Genomic DNA, 17,259 nt, shown 5'->3' on the forward strand with positions numbered 1-17,259 from the left:
AGAAATAAGCTTAAAGCATTAAGACAGGGAGCTCAATGCACCTGGCTTAGGCTGACATCAGTTTCTGTATAGAGTGTCTTTTAATACCAGGAAGACTTGAATTGATATGTAAATCAAACCCATAGTATCAATATCATTTTGTTTAGGAATAATCTCTGTGCATTTGGAATTTTGTGCACTTATAGGGTAAGATAATTTGTCTTATTGAAGGATCTTTTCAATGAGTGATTCCAATTTAAAATGTGTTTTTTTTAGTTTTGTAGATTTATGATTTTAAATGGAGGGAATAAGATTATTTTATTAGGTTTAAAAACAATATTGGGTCATTTTGGCAACCCAAATGGCCTAATTTATAAATTTATTTTATCTGAATTTTTAAAGTTATCTAATTACTTAGAAAGGTTTGTCAGTCAGACGGTGCTTAAAAATAAATCTGACTATAACAAATTTTTCAATGAAACTTAAATTCTTCTGGGGATCCCATGACAAACTTTAATTAGTCCGCCTAAATATTTTAAGTGCATTTTTCCATTTTATATTCAGTTTCTTTTTTAAGTATTTCAATTTCTGATTGAAAGACTTCTCCCAAATAGTACTTAATCAGGATTGTTAAGAATATACTTTATTAATAATTAAAAGAATAAGAGTTAGAAGTTGAACTTAAAAACTTGAGGAACTAGATTATTTTTTAATTTTGTAGCTGGCATAAGTTAATATAAAAATTAACAATATTAATTATTCTCAATTTTATTAATATAAAATTATATACTGATTTTTATAACCAAATAGTCCCAGAATAATCTTTTCTGTACACCAAAAGACCCCCCAAAATTCACACTAACACCCACAGTCGCTGAGTAAGGCTGGCCTGTTGTGGATCAAGAAGAGGACTAGCTACTGGCCAAATCTTTCTGAGCCTCAGGTTTCTGGTGGGTGAAAGAGTAGGTCCTCCTATAGACGAGATATTCTTATTTTTCTTTCAGTTCTAAAATTTCAGACACTTGGGGTCAGTATTGTTCAAAAAGCACAGAGGTATTCTCGGAGTCAGGATGTAAATTGTTTAAGTTATATCCTTTGATGGCAAACCAGGAAAAGCTTTTAAGTATTGTTTGCAGGCTTGACCACAAAAGCAAAGCAAATTGTTATTCAGATCTCTGAAGCTGGTGAGCAGGTTTCACCAGTTTTTCCACTCTGACCTGGACAAGTCTGCGGTTCTGTTAGGAACACTGGGGAAACACAGATGCCTTCCAATCCCATCCACCCCTGCTCTGGGCTTCCTTTCCAAGCAAGGCTCTGCTTGTTACAAAACAAAGGAGGGATTTTGAATTGTTAGTCCTTTCAAGATAAGTGAGTACTTTGCATAGGTATTAAAGCAGGAGAGAGAAGATATTTAAATGCAGCAACGGAAAAATAAACAATGAACAATGAAAGGAGTGAGTTGAATTCACAGGCTCAACAGTTTCTGGAATCACCCCAGGCACTTGATATTCACCTCCAGCATCAGAAATGTTTCTTCCTTGCCCCACCCCCCCCACCCCCACCCCTTATTCTTCCTCTTCTCTGTCCCCAAATTCATGTAGGAATTTGGAATATTTTGTTTGTTTGCTTTTTTGTTTAATTTTTGTAGTCACAACTGCCTAGAGCTAGGAATCCAGATTATTTTCTTTCTGGGTTTTCAAGTGACACTTTTTAACCCATGCCCCCCAGCCCCTTATCTTACCTATCTTGGTTTCTTGTTAAGCCAAAGGAAAGGCACTTGCAGGTATTTTTAACCTGGTTTTTCCCTCAGAAGGGGGTAGGGGCTTGGTGCTTCCCAGAGGGAATGAAGACATGAACCTGCTCCTTCCTACCCAGCAAACAGAGGCGCCCCGGGCATTGAGGACTCTGCTCTCTGGTCTGTATAGAGCTTCCAGCAGCGGGGGCCACCGCCCAAGGCCTGACCAAGGTCCTGCTCCAGCCGTCACAGGGAGGGGCTCCGACGTCCCCCAGGCTGGTGACAACCAGCAAAGGCTCAGATGCTCTGGGGACAGCGGAGCCTAGACTCACAACCCCAGAAGGGTCCAGAGCAAGGAGAAGTTGAAGAGGGATTCACCTCTGTCCTGGGCTCAGCTGCCTTGGCAGACTTCACCCTTCCTCAATTTCTCTGGTCCTCAGTTATTCCATCATGTCAGTGGGATCGTTACTTCATTCACCAGTTTTGTTTACTTTGGCATTATGGAACCTTCCAGAAGCCTTTTGGCTAGCAAACTCACATTTTGAAATCAATTTCAAACCTTTGCTCTGAACTCTTCAGCTGACAGGTATTGAGCAATGTATACACTGTTAGGTGATCTGCTCTTTTTCCCTTGACAGTTGTGAAAAATTCCCCTTTATTTAGTGGACTTTAAAATATTATTTTGATGGTTATGTAGATCTCCCATAAGGTATTTAATTAATTCCATGATTTTAGACATTTAAGTTACTTCCAAATTTCACTATTCCAGATAATGCCTTAAGTAGCATTGTTGCTAAACCTTTGCAATCATTCTGTGAAATTATGTATATAATAAATGAATACATGGTCTTGGTAAAAACATAAAACATTACAGATAAGACCAAAGTCGCCATTAACAAAGAACTTCAATGTAGTTGCTTCATAGAGATAAGTACTGTTATCAGTTAATATGTATCCTTTTATTGTTGTTATGCCTTTACAAACATTTTCATGTACCAAAATATAATCTATAGGGCTGGATGGTTTTTATTTGTGAGGCCACGGGTGGTGCACGGATATTAACATGCTATACATATTCATTGGAGACACATTTTCATGTTAGCACATAAAGATGTACATCTTTTTCTGTAACTGCTGTGTAGGAGTCCATAGCCATTGCTTATTTAGCCATTTTCTTTATTGAAGGGTATTTGGGCTGTTTTTAGTTTTTGCAAAGAAAAACAATGCTGCATTAGATCTCCTTGTGCATACGCGCAAATGTTTCTCTGGGAAGATTCAGAGAAATAGGATGATTGGATCATAGAGGAGGCATTTTTTAAATGTTAACAAATATTGCCAAATTGCCCACCAAAGTGGCAGACAGTAACACTCCCACTAGAGAGCAGAGGAGAGTGCATGTGTTGCCACAACCTCACTCACACTTCATATATTCAAACTTTTGATTTTTGCCAATCTCATTAAAACAGTATCTTCTCAAGTTTTATTTGCATTTGCCTGATTCCTAGAGAGGCTGAGCATCTTTTGAGGTTTATCGGCCATCTATTTTTTTGTTTTGTTTGGTTTGGTCTTGGTTTTGGTTTTGGTTTTGGTCTTAAAAAAGCATTTCTGAAGACTTTATTTACAAAAGCTTTAAAAACAACACCTTCTGCTTTGCAAATAATGTTTGGTTTAAAAAGGACCACCCAGTTACAGCATTGTAATATGAATAAAGAATGTACAAGGGAAACAAAGCAATGTGGCTAACATTTGGAGATTTGCTAATGTTAACTGATTGATGTGTAGATAACACACATCATAACTTGTAGTCCATCATTTCAGGTTAGACCTAATGATTACCAAAAAGTCTTCCCACACATGCTCTGGTCTGGTCACATATTCTGCATGGCTAAATATTTCACAGTCTCTTCTGTCAATATACATAAAATAGATTGCAAAGATACACACAAAAAATAAGCAAGCATTACACCTCTCAGGTAATTTTATCAGATACACTAGTATTTTGTTGTTTTACACCAAATCTATTCATTATTTATCTTTGTAGCAATCATGATGAAAGCACAATTATTGCTTTCAATTTAATTTAATACAAAATATACCTAAAAATTGCTATCTTTGGACTTCAATGTAATTTGATTTGTGGTATCAACAAATCAAGAGGATCAGAAGTATGACTATCAACTTTTTTTAAAATAAAGGTAAACAGTTACAGAATAAAAAAGAAGCAGATCAAGTTACCATAAAATAAGTGCAGCTTCAACATCTTGGATACTAGTTTCCTGACAGATACTCAAAATCCAATCATAAGGGATTTTTTTCCTGAAGGGTGTAAGGCTGGTTTGAAACAGTCTTCAGTCACAGAGCAGCCTACACATGCCAATTAGAAACTGACAGACACTAGATGTGCTTGGAAAATTAAACATTATGTACAGAAACAGCAGTTATAAGCTCCTTAGGGGTTTCTTTTGTCTTTTTTATGTTAGTCTTGCTGAACCAACTGTTTGCACAATACATGTGCTATATTCGTGGGTCAAAAACAAGTAAATACTGTATAAAGTTAGCAGATAGTCATTTTTCCAGCTAAAAGCAAGAAAAAAACAAAATTTCTTATAAAACATATGCTCCCTCTAACGTGCAAAATTGATAGTCCACAATCTCAAATAGTTAAAACTGCTGCAGAATGGAAGGGAGAGACACAAAACAGAGAAATAAAGTGCAGTCAGTGTCAGTTAATTAGGAAAGGGGAAAAACAAACCAACCCCTGGTAGGTAAAATTTATCAAAATATTCAACCTGATGTAGCTTTCCCCATTCTCTGTCACACACACACTTGCTAACAAGTGTTTTAAGGTAAGGCCACATTTAATCTGAATGCATTTCTGTTTATTAAGATCTGAGATTAGAACAATCATGTTTAGAATTGGAAAGCAGAAAATAAAATGGGCTATAAGAGGAAAAAAAAAAAAGTATTGTTTATTGTTCAAGGAATTCAACCAGAGATAAAACCTACGTACAAGCATATGTGAAGCTCAAATAAAATAAAAATATAAGGGCTATTTCATGTCATGACTGCTTGTTGGCTTCCTCTTCATATGCATTCCATGTGCCATTCTGTACATAGGATGAGCCAGAACCAAGGACATACAAATTGTCATAATATTTGGCATCATCAGTATGATCCTCAAAGAACATTTCTCTCATTCTGAAAACGGCCATTCCTGTAAGCAATGACTCAGATCCTGCCTGATGTCATGGTCCTGTCCCTTGCAGCTGCCACAGCTCAGCAACTTCTTGAATCCACCTTTGAGATAGCTGCAGCTCTCCATGAGGTACTTCACATCATAAATGACAGGAAAAAACAACCGAAGGATCTCAAGGAAGTCAAGTTCTTCTTCAGGCAAGTCAGAGTTGGTCAGGATTTTGATTAAATAGCCAAAGTCATAACCGCTATGAAGTGATAACCATTTGACCTCCTCACAGAGGACTACTCCAGCTGTCATAAGGCGTTCTGCAAAGTACTGGGTCTCAATTCCTTCCTCTTCATGGTTTTCAAACTGGATACCAGATGTTATTAGTAGCTCTATAGAGTCCTGGGCATACATGACCTCCATCAAATTAAATTTAAAATTAAACTGCCATGTTGAAGCTTCTGGAGGGCATTCTCCTTGCTCATTCATAAATGTAAGTCCTAGCTAAATTATCTTTAACAAGTCTACATTAGGCCACAAGAGTTAGTACTGATAGGCAGCGTTGTTCCTGAATTCTCCAATGGGCCTTGCAACCACACCTGGAAACTGGGTGTCCATGGCAACATAATCATATTTTAGGATAACCTGACAAATTTTCTTCATCTCTTCATCCAGGTTGCAAGACCAAACTTCACAAGTTCTTTGGCTATGATCTACAGTTGCTGCCGGCATAGTGAGGGCACAAGGGAGTCTAGATGCCAAGCATCAAAATGTTATACTTGACTGGAGATTTGTTTCATGTAATACTTGATCCTGTATTTGTGTACTTGTGTGGCTGAGCTTGCACTCGTCCTTCTCACCATAGAGACAGCACCCAGCAGTGGTGGCAGTAGCGGAAGCAGGTACCCCAAAGACACCTCCCACCTAGCAAGGGGCAAAGGGGAGCCCTTAGTCATACATTTTTAATTATCTTCTTAGGTCACATTCCTGGATGGATATGCACAATATATAATACACTTAAAGGCTTTTTCCTCCAAAATGCCCTTCTGTAATAATTGAACCACTGAACAATTTATACTTTCAGTAAAGTTTATGCAAACTGTTTTTGTCAAATGTTCTAGAGCACTGGGTTTTAAATTTGTTGTTATTGCTTCTGACAATTTGGCAGGTGATCAATATCTGATTTATTTATTATAAATTTCTTTCATTAAGAGTGAGATTGACTACTTCCTTATAACTTTGGAAACATATCTCTTTCTTCATGAATGGCTTATTTATTTCTCCCACTTTTGTGTGGAGTTGTTCATCTTTCTTTTTGTGTTGATTTCATAAGAACCCTTTCATGCACTAAGAATATTAACCTATGTCTAAGGGTTAATAAGCTCGGGACAGTATAATGAAGAATTTCTCATGTGTAGTGGCCTACTGTCCCAGAAAGGGACTCTGGGAAAAATCTACTTTTGTGCTTAGAGCCCCTCTAGCAAATATAATTTCATAAGAAGTTCTTTGGTCCCATACTGCACCCTAATTTACAATGCTGGCTGATCCAGCAGAATCATGGAGCAGCAATTTGCATTTAGGCCCCCACAGCAGGTCTTGAATATTTGAGCATGATTAGACCCCAGCCATTCACTGTTAAAGGATCTGTACGTGATTTATGCCAGGGCATCACAGGTCCTGAATGCCTACCTGGCCACTCTCCCTAGGATTCAAGACAACTCCCAGCTTGCCAGAAACAGGCAGGACTTGACCCAGTCCTGCCTCTGTTGTCAGATGAACTGGAACACACAGCTGTCCCCATCCCTGCTGGAGGGGTAACTGCAGCCCTCTTTTCCTTCTTTGCTTCCTTTCCTTTTCTCCCCAGTTAGGGAAAGTTAGCTTTCGTTTTATCCACGTCTTGAGAGTCTATGGGTTGCATTAAGCAACTGGAATTTATTGGCTCACAATTCTGAGGCTAAGAGAAGCCCAAAATAGAGGCTGCAGCAAGGCGATACTTTCTTCCCAAAATGAAGGTTGCAGCATTTGGGGGCTGGCTGCTGGTGATCCTTGGAGTTCCTTGGCTTGTATCCCTGCCTTGTGTCCCATGGCCATGCCCTCTCCTTTCTCTTCGAGCTTCCATCTCCCCCCTGTGGCTTCTCTCTATGTCTGAATTTCTTCTGTTAATAAAGAACTCCAGTAATCTGGATTAAGACCCAACCTCATTCAGTTGCGCCACACCTTAAGTAAATATCTTCAAGAGGTCCTATTCACAGTGAGTTTCCACCTACAGGAATGTGGGTGAAGATGAAGAACATTTCTAAATACAGTCTGTATTCTCTAGGTAAAAGCTCACTCATTGAGAAGGAAAAGAACCTTTCCCTGGTTTCACCTCTAGAACTAGAAAGCTAGTTGGTAAGGAAATAAATACACATACTAGGCAGTGTGTATACTGAAGTTAAGGGGGCCAACAGGATTGTCTTACAGCACAGACTATAACCTAGACTCAGACATGGTGGGTTCAAGTCCCAGCTCCACCACTTACTGATGCACAGCTCTGATATATGGCTCAACTTTCTAAATTTCAACCTTCTTATCTGTCAGATGGCAGCCATATCACTACCTACTTCCTAAAAGAGTTATGAGGATTAACTGGAATAATCTGCCCAAAGTCCTGGCCCAAAAGGCATTTTATCCATAGTAACTCTAATCATTATTTCTCCAACATATTTCAGAATAGAGACAGATCAGATTTCTGTGTGTGGATTACTCTTTCCAAAGTAGTAGGAAGGGGCACATGAGGTGGAATAAATTTTTTCTCAAACACTGTAAGGTCTAGTATGGTCAATAGGACTTTTCTTGTTTGTTCTGGATATGGCATCAGGTTTTTAAAACACCTCACTTGAGTTGAGGAGTCTGGCAACCACAGGTTATCCAACAGCGGTTACTATAGCCCCAAGGAGGAGGCAGAAGACAAGCCTCCCAGCAGTGTCTACTGAGGAAAAGGCCGTCAATAGCTCCTGTGGTTAACTAAGGACTGTTCTTAACGTTTGCAGACTCTAAGACTGTGAACACCTAGAGAAACACAGCCAAGCCCTTTGCAAGGAAATCACAGAGAGCACCTCGCACTCCATGAGATGCCTTCCTCAGCCCCATCCGTAATTCATTGCACAGAGAGATGGTGAAAGTCTCCTTTCTTCAGCACTATAGATGATTTTCTGTCATAAGTCTCGCTATGTTCTCTGTGTTGTGTTTACATTCTCAATATTTTAGGGACAATTTTTATCATGAAGTGAAGATGGATGATTGAAATGGGCCCAGTGTCTGGATTAATTGCAAGAACAGTGGAAATGAGAGCAGAATTCACAAAGTCTTTGATGCCTCTCCAACATGTCTAGGGATGTTATCAATGATAAATGGTTATAAACTCTAAAATGGGGATGTTGATATTTATTAAAGGAGCATGTGTTTTAGTTGGACAGATTTGGTTTTGAAGTCTGTCTCTACCCTGTAGAAACTGTGCAAATTCTATTAGTTATTTCTATCTCTGAACTTCTGATTTCTCATCTGCAAGCTGAATATAACACTTATATTGACTGTCATACTTCCCTTGCAGGAGTAGTGTGAGGACTAGAAATGACATATAGAAATAGTGAGCCCAGTATGTGGAATACAGCTGACTTTTGTGGTATGCTGAATAATGGACCCTGGCAATGTCTATATCCTAATCTTCAGAAACTATGAATGTTACCTTATATGCTGTGCCAGTTTAGATGTATTATGTGCCCCAAAACTCCATCTTCTCTGATGCAATCTTGTGTGGACAGACATATTAGTGTTGATTAAGTTGGAACCTTTGGATTAGGTTGTTTCCATGGAGATCTGACCCACCCAACTGTAGGTGATAACTCTGATTAGATAATTTCCGTGGAGGCGTGGCCCCACCCATTCAGCATGGGCCTTGATTAGTTTACTAGAGCCCTATATAAGAGCTCAGACAGAAAGAGCTTGCTGCTGCAACTTACAGAGACATTTTGAAGATGGCCATTGAAAGTAGAGTTTCGCTGATGCTTTGGAGGTACTAGCCCAGAGTTTGCCCCAAGAAGCTGACACAGAGGCATTTTGGAGAATGCCATTTTGAAACACAACCTGAGAGCAACTGAGAGTGACATGTTGGAGAGGAGCTGCAGCTGAGAGACATTTTGAAGATGGCCATTGAAAGCTGACACCATTTTGAAATGCAACCTGGGAGCAAGCAGACACCAGCCACGTGCCTTCCCAGCTAACGGAGGTTTTCCAGATGCCAGTGGCCTTTCTCCAGTGAAGGCACCCTACTGTTGATGCCTTACCTTGGACACTTCATGGCCTTAAGACTGTAACTGTGTAACCAAATAAACCCCCTTTATAAAAGCCAATCCTTCTCTGGTGTTTCATATGACGGCAAACTGGAACATACTCCAAAAGGGGCTTTGCAGATGGGATTAGGTTAAGAATTTTGAGGTGGAGAGATTATCCTGGATTATCTGGATGGGCCCAGTGTAATCACAAAGGCTCTTAAAAGAGGGAAGCAGGAGATGAGAGTGAGTGGTAGAAAAAAGCAGTGTGACCACAGGAAGCAGAGGTCAGAGTGCTACAGCCACAAGTCAAGGAATGCAGGCAGCCTGGAGCGGCTGGAAGAGAGGAGGAATGGATTCTCCCCTGGAGACCCCAAAAGGAACCAGCCCCATCAACATCTTCACATTAGTCCTGTAAGACTCATTCCAGGCTTCTGACCTCCAGAACTCTAAGAGAAAAAAAATTTGCTTTGTTTAAAGCCACTAGGTTTGTGGCAAATTGTTATAGCAGCAATAGGAAAACCAGAAGGACTTTCTACAAACAGTATATGTTTTTATGACCTAATTCAATAATATTCAAAATGTGGGAAAAATCCAAAAATTATAAAGCACCACATGAAATTTATTATCAACAATGTTGCAACTTTGTTCTGCTTATGTTTAAATTGTCTGCTGCTTTCAAACTTTTCACTTCAATATTTTCCTTTTATTATATCCATGCACAGCAAAGCTATACTTCCATTCTTTACCATTTTGCAAGATGTGTGCTTTGACAGACAGTATAGTATAATCCTTGGCCCATGAGGATGTAGACTACTGATCCCTCACCATTCATGGATTTGTGCCAACACAAGACACCCTAACTTCTTGAATGCTAAGGGTGAACAGAGTAATAAATAGGCAAAGGAAAATAACAGCATAGCTCAGGGGACAGCGGCAGAGACTGCCACAAGTCCCCCCAAATCCATTTTCCTCATATTCTATAATTATTTTTACCTGGGCACATGGACACCCAACATGGACTACATGTCCCAGACTGCCTTGCAGGTAAGTATGTCACTTGACTAAATTCTGGCCAGTGAAATGGAAAAAGATTTGACATTCTTACCTCACTCTTGCTGACTAGATTGCAGATGTGATGGCTCTCTCAGCTCTCTGCTTGGTTCTCCCGGAGCATGTCTCTCTAACCATCTAGGGGTCCTCTCTTAGTTTCTCTGGGACAAACTCTGGGCATCATCTCTTAGCTTAGCACCTCCAAATGTCCTTCTGTCTGCATCTCCCAACGTCTCCAAGCATCTGGGTCTGTGTGATCTCTTAGCTTCTCTCCAAAATGTCATTCTCAGCTTCTCTTTAAAGGACTCCAGTGATCTAATTAAGCCTACCCTGAATGGGCAGGGTCATACCTCCATGGAAATAATATAATCAAAGGTCTCACCCACAGTTAGGTGGGTCACATCTCCATGGAAACAACCTAATCAAAAGTCCCATCCTAATCAAAAGACTAATAAGCCTGCCCCCAACAAGACTGCATTAAAGAACATGGCTTTGTGGTGGACGTAATAGATTCAAACCAGCACAGAAGCATATCCTCATGTCAAAAAAATTCTGAATTTCAAGGACAAAGAGGAAAATGTTTAAAATGTGTTGACATTTAGAACAAGTTGTATACAAACAGGAAAAAATAGCTGACATTTTGCTTCTCATCTATAACACTAGAAATCAGAAGAGAGAAAACATTATAGACTGCTGAAGGAAAAGGACTGCAAATGAAGAATATTACATTTAGCCAAGGTGTCTCTCTCTATTGCAATGAAAGAAAGATATTTGCAGATATGCCAGGATTCAGAAACTATAGCATGAAGGTATACAGCTGTTTCAGTTTGCTAATGCTGTTGGAATGCAAAACACCAGAGATGGATTGGCTTTTATAAAGGTGGTTCATTTGGTTACACAGTTACAGTCTGAAGGCCATGAAAATGTCCAAGCTAATGCATCAACAATAGGGTACCTTCAACCAAAGGAAGGCCAACGGCATCCAGAAAACCTCCGTTAGCTGGGAAGGCACGTGGCTGGTGTCTGCTTGTTCCCAGGTTCCATTTCAAAATGGCATTCTCCAGAATTTTGCTCTTCGGGCATTTCATCCTCTTAGCTGTAGCACCTCTTCAAAATGTTACTCTCAGTTGCTTTGAGGTCCTTCTGTCTGTGAACTCCTTTATACGACTCCAGTGATCCAATTAACACCCACCCTGAATGGGTGGGGTAACACCTCCATGGACATTATCCAATTATTCACAGTTGATTGAGTCACATCTCCATGGAAACACTCACAGGATTTCAATCTAATCAACACTAATACATCTGCCTCCATAAGATTGCATCAAAGAACATGGCATTTCGGGGGACATAATACATCCAAACTGGCACAACAGCCTAGGAAATAACTGGAAAATGATTCAACCAAAAAATGAGTTTGCCAAGACTTCTAATCATGACCAAGATGAAGTAATAGGTACCAGATTTACCCTTCTGTCTGAAATGACTAGTAAACCATATGAAACTTATGCAACAACATTTTTGAGACATTGACTATCAACCATCAAAGGATAGTGATCTCTGAGAGGGAAGCAAATGAGGTGAGTCTTCTGATTGACCCAGCTTACTGCCTGGAGAGAGTTTCCAAGGCATAACTCAGGGAAAGCTAAGCCAGGCAGAGAACAGTTATATCCATGAGTTGAGTGGACAGTGATGGGAATTTGAGGGGGGCAACGTAGTGTTTGCAGGGCAGAGTACTAAAGAGGGGAAAGGTGCATTGGGAGGACACTGAATAACTCCAGAGGGTCACCCTTGAGAACTCAGCTGAATAGTGCATGCCTGTGAGGAAACTATCCAAGGCTGGGGAAAGAATCACCCAAAAAGAACATAGAGAAAAAAACCCAAGACTCATACAGGTTCAGAGTAGCTTATATTTCAATCAACCAGAGTGGGGAAACATCATAATTCAGAGTACTTCAGTAGTGGGGGAATAAATGAGATTCTCTGCTCCCACCGGGAAAAGCATGTTAACAATCTAAAAAAGAAAATGTCTATGTGATCATCCATCTCATCGATGGAGAAAAAGCATTTGACCAAATCTAACATCCTTTTCTGATAAAAACTGTCAGCAAATTAGGCATAGAAGGAAGTTTTCTCCACCTGATAAAGAGCACTTATGAAAAAGCTGAAGCCAACGTCTACTTAATGATTAAAGACTGAATGACTTCCATCCAGATCAGGAAAAAGGAAAGCCATGATAGTTATCAACATATATTCAACATTGTACTGGATGTCCTAGCCAGTGCAAAAAGGCAAGAAAAAGAAATAAAAGGCATTCGAATTGGAATGGAAGAAATAAAACTGTCTTCACTCATAGACAGTATAGTCAATTATTTTGATAATTTTAAAAAAAAGCTACTAGAGCAAATAGATTTAGCAAGATTTCAGGTTTTTTAAAAAAAGAAAAAGAAATATACAAAAATCAATTGCATTTTTACATGCTAGCAAAGAACTATCTGAAATTGAAATTTTTAAAATACCGTTTACAATAGCATTCAAAAATGTGAAGTATTTAGGAAAAAATCTGACAAAAGATATGTAAGAGCTATACCTGAAAACCATAAACTTAGCTGAGAGGAATTAAAGAAGACCTAAGTTAAAAATATATTGTGTTCTTGTATCAGAAAGATTCAATATTAATAGTCATTTTCCCAAAGTTGATCCATAAATTCAACGCAATCCCAATTAACATAGCAGTAGGCTTTTTTATAGAAATGGGCAAACTGGCTCTAAAATTTATATGGAAATGCAAAGGACCTCCAACAGACAAATCTATTTTGAAAAGAACAAAGTTGATTGACCTATACTACTTAATTTCATGACTTAATATAAATTAATCAAGATATTATCATATTGGAATAAAGATAGAAAAATAGGTTGATGGAATAGAATATAGTGTCCAGAAATGAACTCGCATATGTATGGTCAGTTGACTTTTGACAAAAGTGCCAAGGCAATTCATTAGGGAAATGAAAATATTTTCAACAAATGGTACTGAACCAATTGCATAACCACATGCAAACAAATGAATGTTGATGTTGACCTCATCCCACATCCAAAAAATTAACTTGAAGTGAATCAAAGATTAATTGTAAAACCTAAAACTATAACACGTATAGAAGAAAACATCCGAGAAAATCTTACTGACCTTGGATTTGCGAGGATCTCTTAAATACAGTACAAAAAGCATAAACTATGAAAGAAAAGACAGTAATAAATTGGACTTCATCAAAATTTAAAACTTTTGTTTTTAAAAAGACACTATCAAAGCAATGAAGAGGCAAACCCCAGACTAGGAGAATATCTTTCCAAAACATAGATCTGACAAAGAACCTATATCTAAAAATACAAAGAACTCTTACAATAAAATCATGTGCAAAAGATTTGAACATCTATTTTACCAAAAAGATATACAGATGACAAAAAAGGACATGAAAAGATACTCAACATCATCAGTTATTCTGGAAATATAAATTAAATCCACAATAAGCTAGCCCTACATATCCACTAGCATGGCTAAACATAAAGTCTGACTACACCATATGCTGGCTTTCAATCACTGTTGGTAGGTGTTCTAGTTTGCTAATGCTGTGGAATGCAAAACACCAGAGATGGACTGGCTTTTATAAAAAGGGGGTTTATTTGGCTACACAGTTACAGTCTTAAGGCCATAAAGTGTCCAAGGTACCTTCACTGGAGGATGGCCAGTGGCGTCCGGAAAACATCTGTTAGCTGGGAAGGCATGTGGCTGGCGTCTGCTCCAAAGTTCTGGTTTCAAAATGGCTTTTTCCCAGGACGTTCCTCTCTGGCAAGCTTGCTCCTCTTCAAAACATCACTCACAGCTGCACTGAGTTCCTTCTCTTTGAGTCAGCACGCTTATATGGCTCCACTGATCAAGGCCCACCCTGAATGGGTGGGGCCACGCCTCCATGGAAATATCCCATCAGTTATCATCTACAGTTGGGTGGGGCACATCTCCATGCAAACAACCTAATCCAAACATTCCAACTTAATCCCCACTATTATGTCTGCCCCACAAGATTACATCAAAGAATATGGCTTTTTCTGGGGGACATAATACATTCAAACCGGCACAGTAGGAATATAAGTTGGTACAACTAATTTGAAAAATTTAGACAGGTTTTTAAAATTTTAAATCTTTACCTATCATATGATCTAGCAATTCCACTTCTAGATATTTACCCAAAAGAAATGAACCCATAGTCACACAAATATAACCATGTTCATGTGGCTTTATTTGTAATGGGCAAAAACTGAAGCAAACAAACAGATAACCATCAACAGGTAAATGAATAACCAAACTGTGGTCTTTCCATAAAATGAAATACTACTCAACAATAAAAAGAAATAATCTAATGATACCCACAACAACATGGTAAATCTCAAAATAATATGTGGCGTGAAAGAAGGCACTCCCTCTCCAACACACACACACACAAAAGAGAGTACATACTATATGATTCCATTTATATAACACTTTATTAATCTATAGTGACAGTAAGATCAGTGGACAGCAAGGGGATGGGGAGAGGTAGTATAGGGTGGGGGGTTTCAAAGGTGCACAAGAAAACTTTTGGTTGAGGATATTCTATTATCTTGATAGCAGTTATGGTTTTACAGGTGTACATATGTCATCACATGGAACTATATGTTTCCTTGTGTGGATGGTACTAGTTGTTTTCTTTTAAAAAATTGCATACATACAACCAGGAAAAAACAAGAAAGCTATTTTAGTTGTCTGGGACAAGGGTTGGCAAGCTACATCCCACAGGCCAAAATCTGACTGGCCACCTGCTTTGTAAGTGAAGTTTTATTGGAACCCAGCCTCACCCCTGTCTTTCCATGTTCCCTAAGGGCTGCTTTCACACTAACAGCAGAGTTGAATTGTTGAGCCAAAGGCTTTATGGCCCAGGAAGCCTAAAATATTTACCCTCTGGCTCTTTATGGAATTGGTTTGCTGACTCTTGTTTTAGGAGGTAAAAATTTAACACTTTGGAGGGGAAATAGGTAGGCTCAAATCTCTTCATCATCGTGTGACCTTGGGCAAGTTACTCAACCTAAGCTTCAGTTTTCTCAGCTGTAAAAGTGGAGTAACAAAGGCACCTTCCTCAAAGGGTGGTTGTGAAGATTAAATGAAACAACACGCAAAAAGTGCTTTAGATGCTAACTGACAATCTGAAAGTACTAAAGAAATGTTAACTATCTGTTATTGGTTGAATTGTGTTCCCCAATAAAGCTCAAGTCCTAACTAATCCTTGGTCCCATGAATGTGATTTTATTTGGAAACAGAGTCTTTGAAGACGTGATTAGTTAAAATGTGGCCAAAGTGGATTAGGGTGATCCAATATGAGTGGTATCCCTATAAAAAAGGGGAGAGGAGGCACAGACCGACACCGGAAAGAAGGAAGAGGCAGAGCGAGGCACCTGTACACCAAGGGTCTCCAAGGATTGCTGACAAATACAGATGCAAGGAAGAGGACTCCCCTACAGGTTCAGAGGGAGTGTGGCCCTGCTGCCACCTTCATTTCAGACTTCGAGACTCCAGAACTGTAAGACAATAAATTTCTGTCATTTTAAACCATCCAGTTTATGGTACTTGGTTATGGCAGCCCTAGAAATCTAAAACATTATTATTATTTAGAGGCAGACGTTTCTTGGTTGTTTTGGGTTTTAATTCATAAAATCAAACCATGAGCTTTTCCCAACCCCTCCCCCATTATGACTAAATTTAAACGGATCAAATGGCATTTTAGTGCTATTCTTGCAAGTTTATGTGTATGGTCAAGCTCTAAAATCCAAATTTGCAACGTGCCTGACACCTCATCTTTAGCTGGATTAAAAACCTTCTCTGGAAAGGCGATGGGATCTTCACCTCCATAGCACTCACGGTGTGAGAGAGAGGGTCTCACATTTAGGGCCACTTGATAAATGTTTATGGATGGATATAATAAATCTTCACTAAAGAAACACCAGGAGCAATTCCTCTGAGAAGTGAATAAACAAAAGGAAAATTACCAGGCTTGCCCAACTTGCCTCTCCAATTGTCAACAAAGTTCACAGTTTATTCATGTTTAGACTATATTTTTGAGGGCACTGTCTTAGTTTTTGTATTTATTTTGGATTTTTGTACTTCTGGCTGCAGATGTTGAGGACATACTATTCCTCAGTTCATGACACATTGTCATTACTGGGCCGTGCAAAGTCTTTCCCTTCATTATTTATTTATTCGCTTTTACCTCCCCACTTCTCCCCCATAGATAACCATTCAAATGTGTTCAATGTTTGTATTTTTATTTGAGCTGATTCTTCAAAAAATATTGTGGCTTTATGAGTATATTTTTAATTTATATATTTTAATTTATATATATTGTGTTGCACATCTCTTACTGTTTCTTACCATTTTTGCTCAGCACTGAGTTTTTTTTAATTTGGTTTTATTGACATATACTTACATATCATACAACCATCCAAAGTGTACCATCAACTGTTCACAGTACCATCATGTAGTAGTGCATTCATCACCGCAATCAATTTTTGAGCATTTTCCTTACTCCAAAAAAAAGAAGAGTAAAATAAAAATAAAAAAGAATACGCAAAGCATTCCATACCCCCCATCCCCACCTATTAGTCATTTGATTTTTGTCTCCATTTTTCTACTCATCTGTCTATACATTGGATAAAGGGAGCAGCACTGAGTTTTAAGATTCCCATGTGCTCTTATGTATATATCTAGTGGTTGTTTCTAAGTACTCCATTGGATACTCCATGTATTTCACTGATCCACTCACACTGTTTGTTTGTTTTTTTGTTTTTTGTTTTTTTTAAGTAACAATTGATAGTTACTTAAACTAGCTTAACCAATGCTGTGTCCAGGACTTGGCACTACATTTCCTTGTCCATGGCTGGAATGGGACATGTGCACCTCCAGAAGAGACCCC

General features: G+C 38.8%; 1 pseudogene; it reads right to left on the reverse strand.

Annotated features, from left to right (window-relative positions):
* Positions 1-4,773: 4,773 nt before the first annotated feature.
* LOC119528938 lies at positions 4,774-5,630 on the reverse strand (annotated as a pseudogene).
* Between the last annotated feature and the right edge of the window lie 11,629 nt (positions 5,631-17,259).

The sequence above is a fragment of the Choloepus didactylus genome, chromosome 3 (genome assembly GCF_015220235.1).
Source record: "Choloepus didactylus isolate mChoDid1 chromosome 3, mChoDid1.pri, whole genome shotgun sequence".
Taxonomy (NCBI): domain Eukaryota; kingdom Metazoa; phylum Chordata; class Mammalia; order Pilosa; family Megalonychidae; genus Choloepus; species Choloepus didactylus.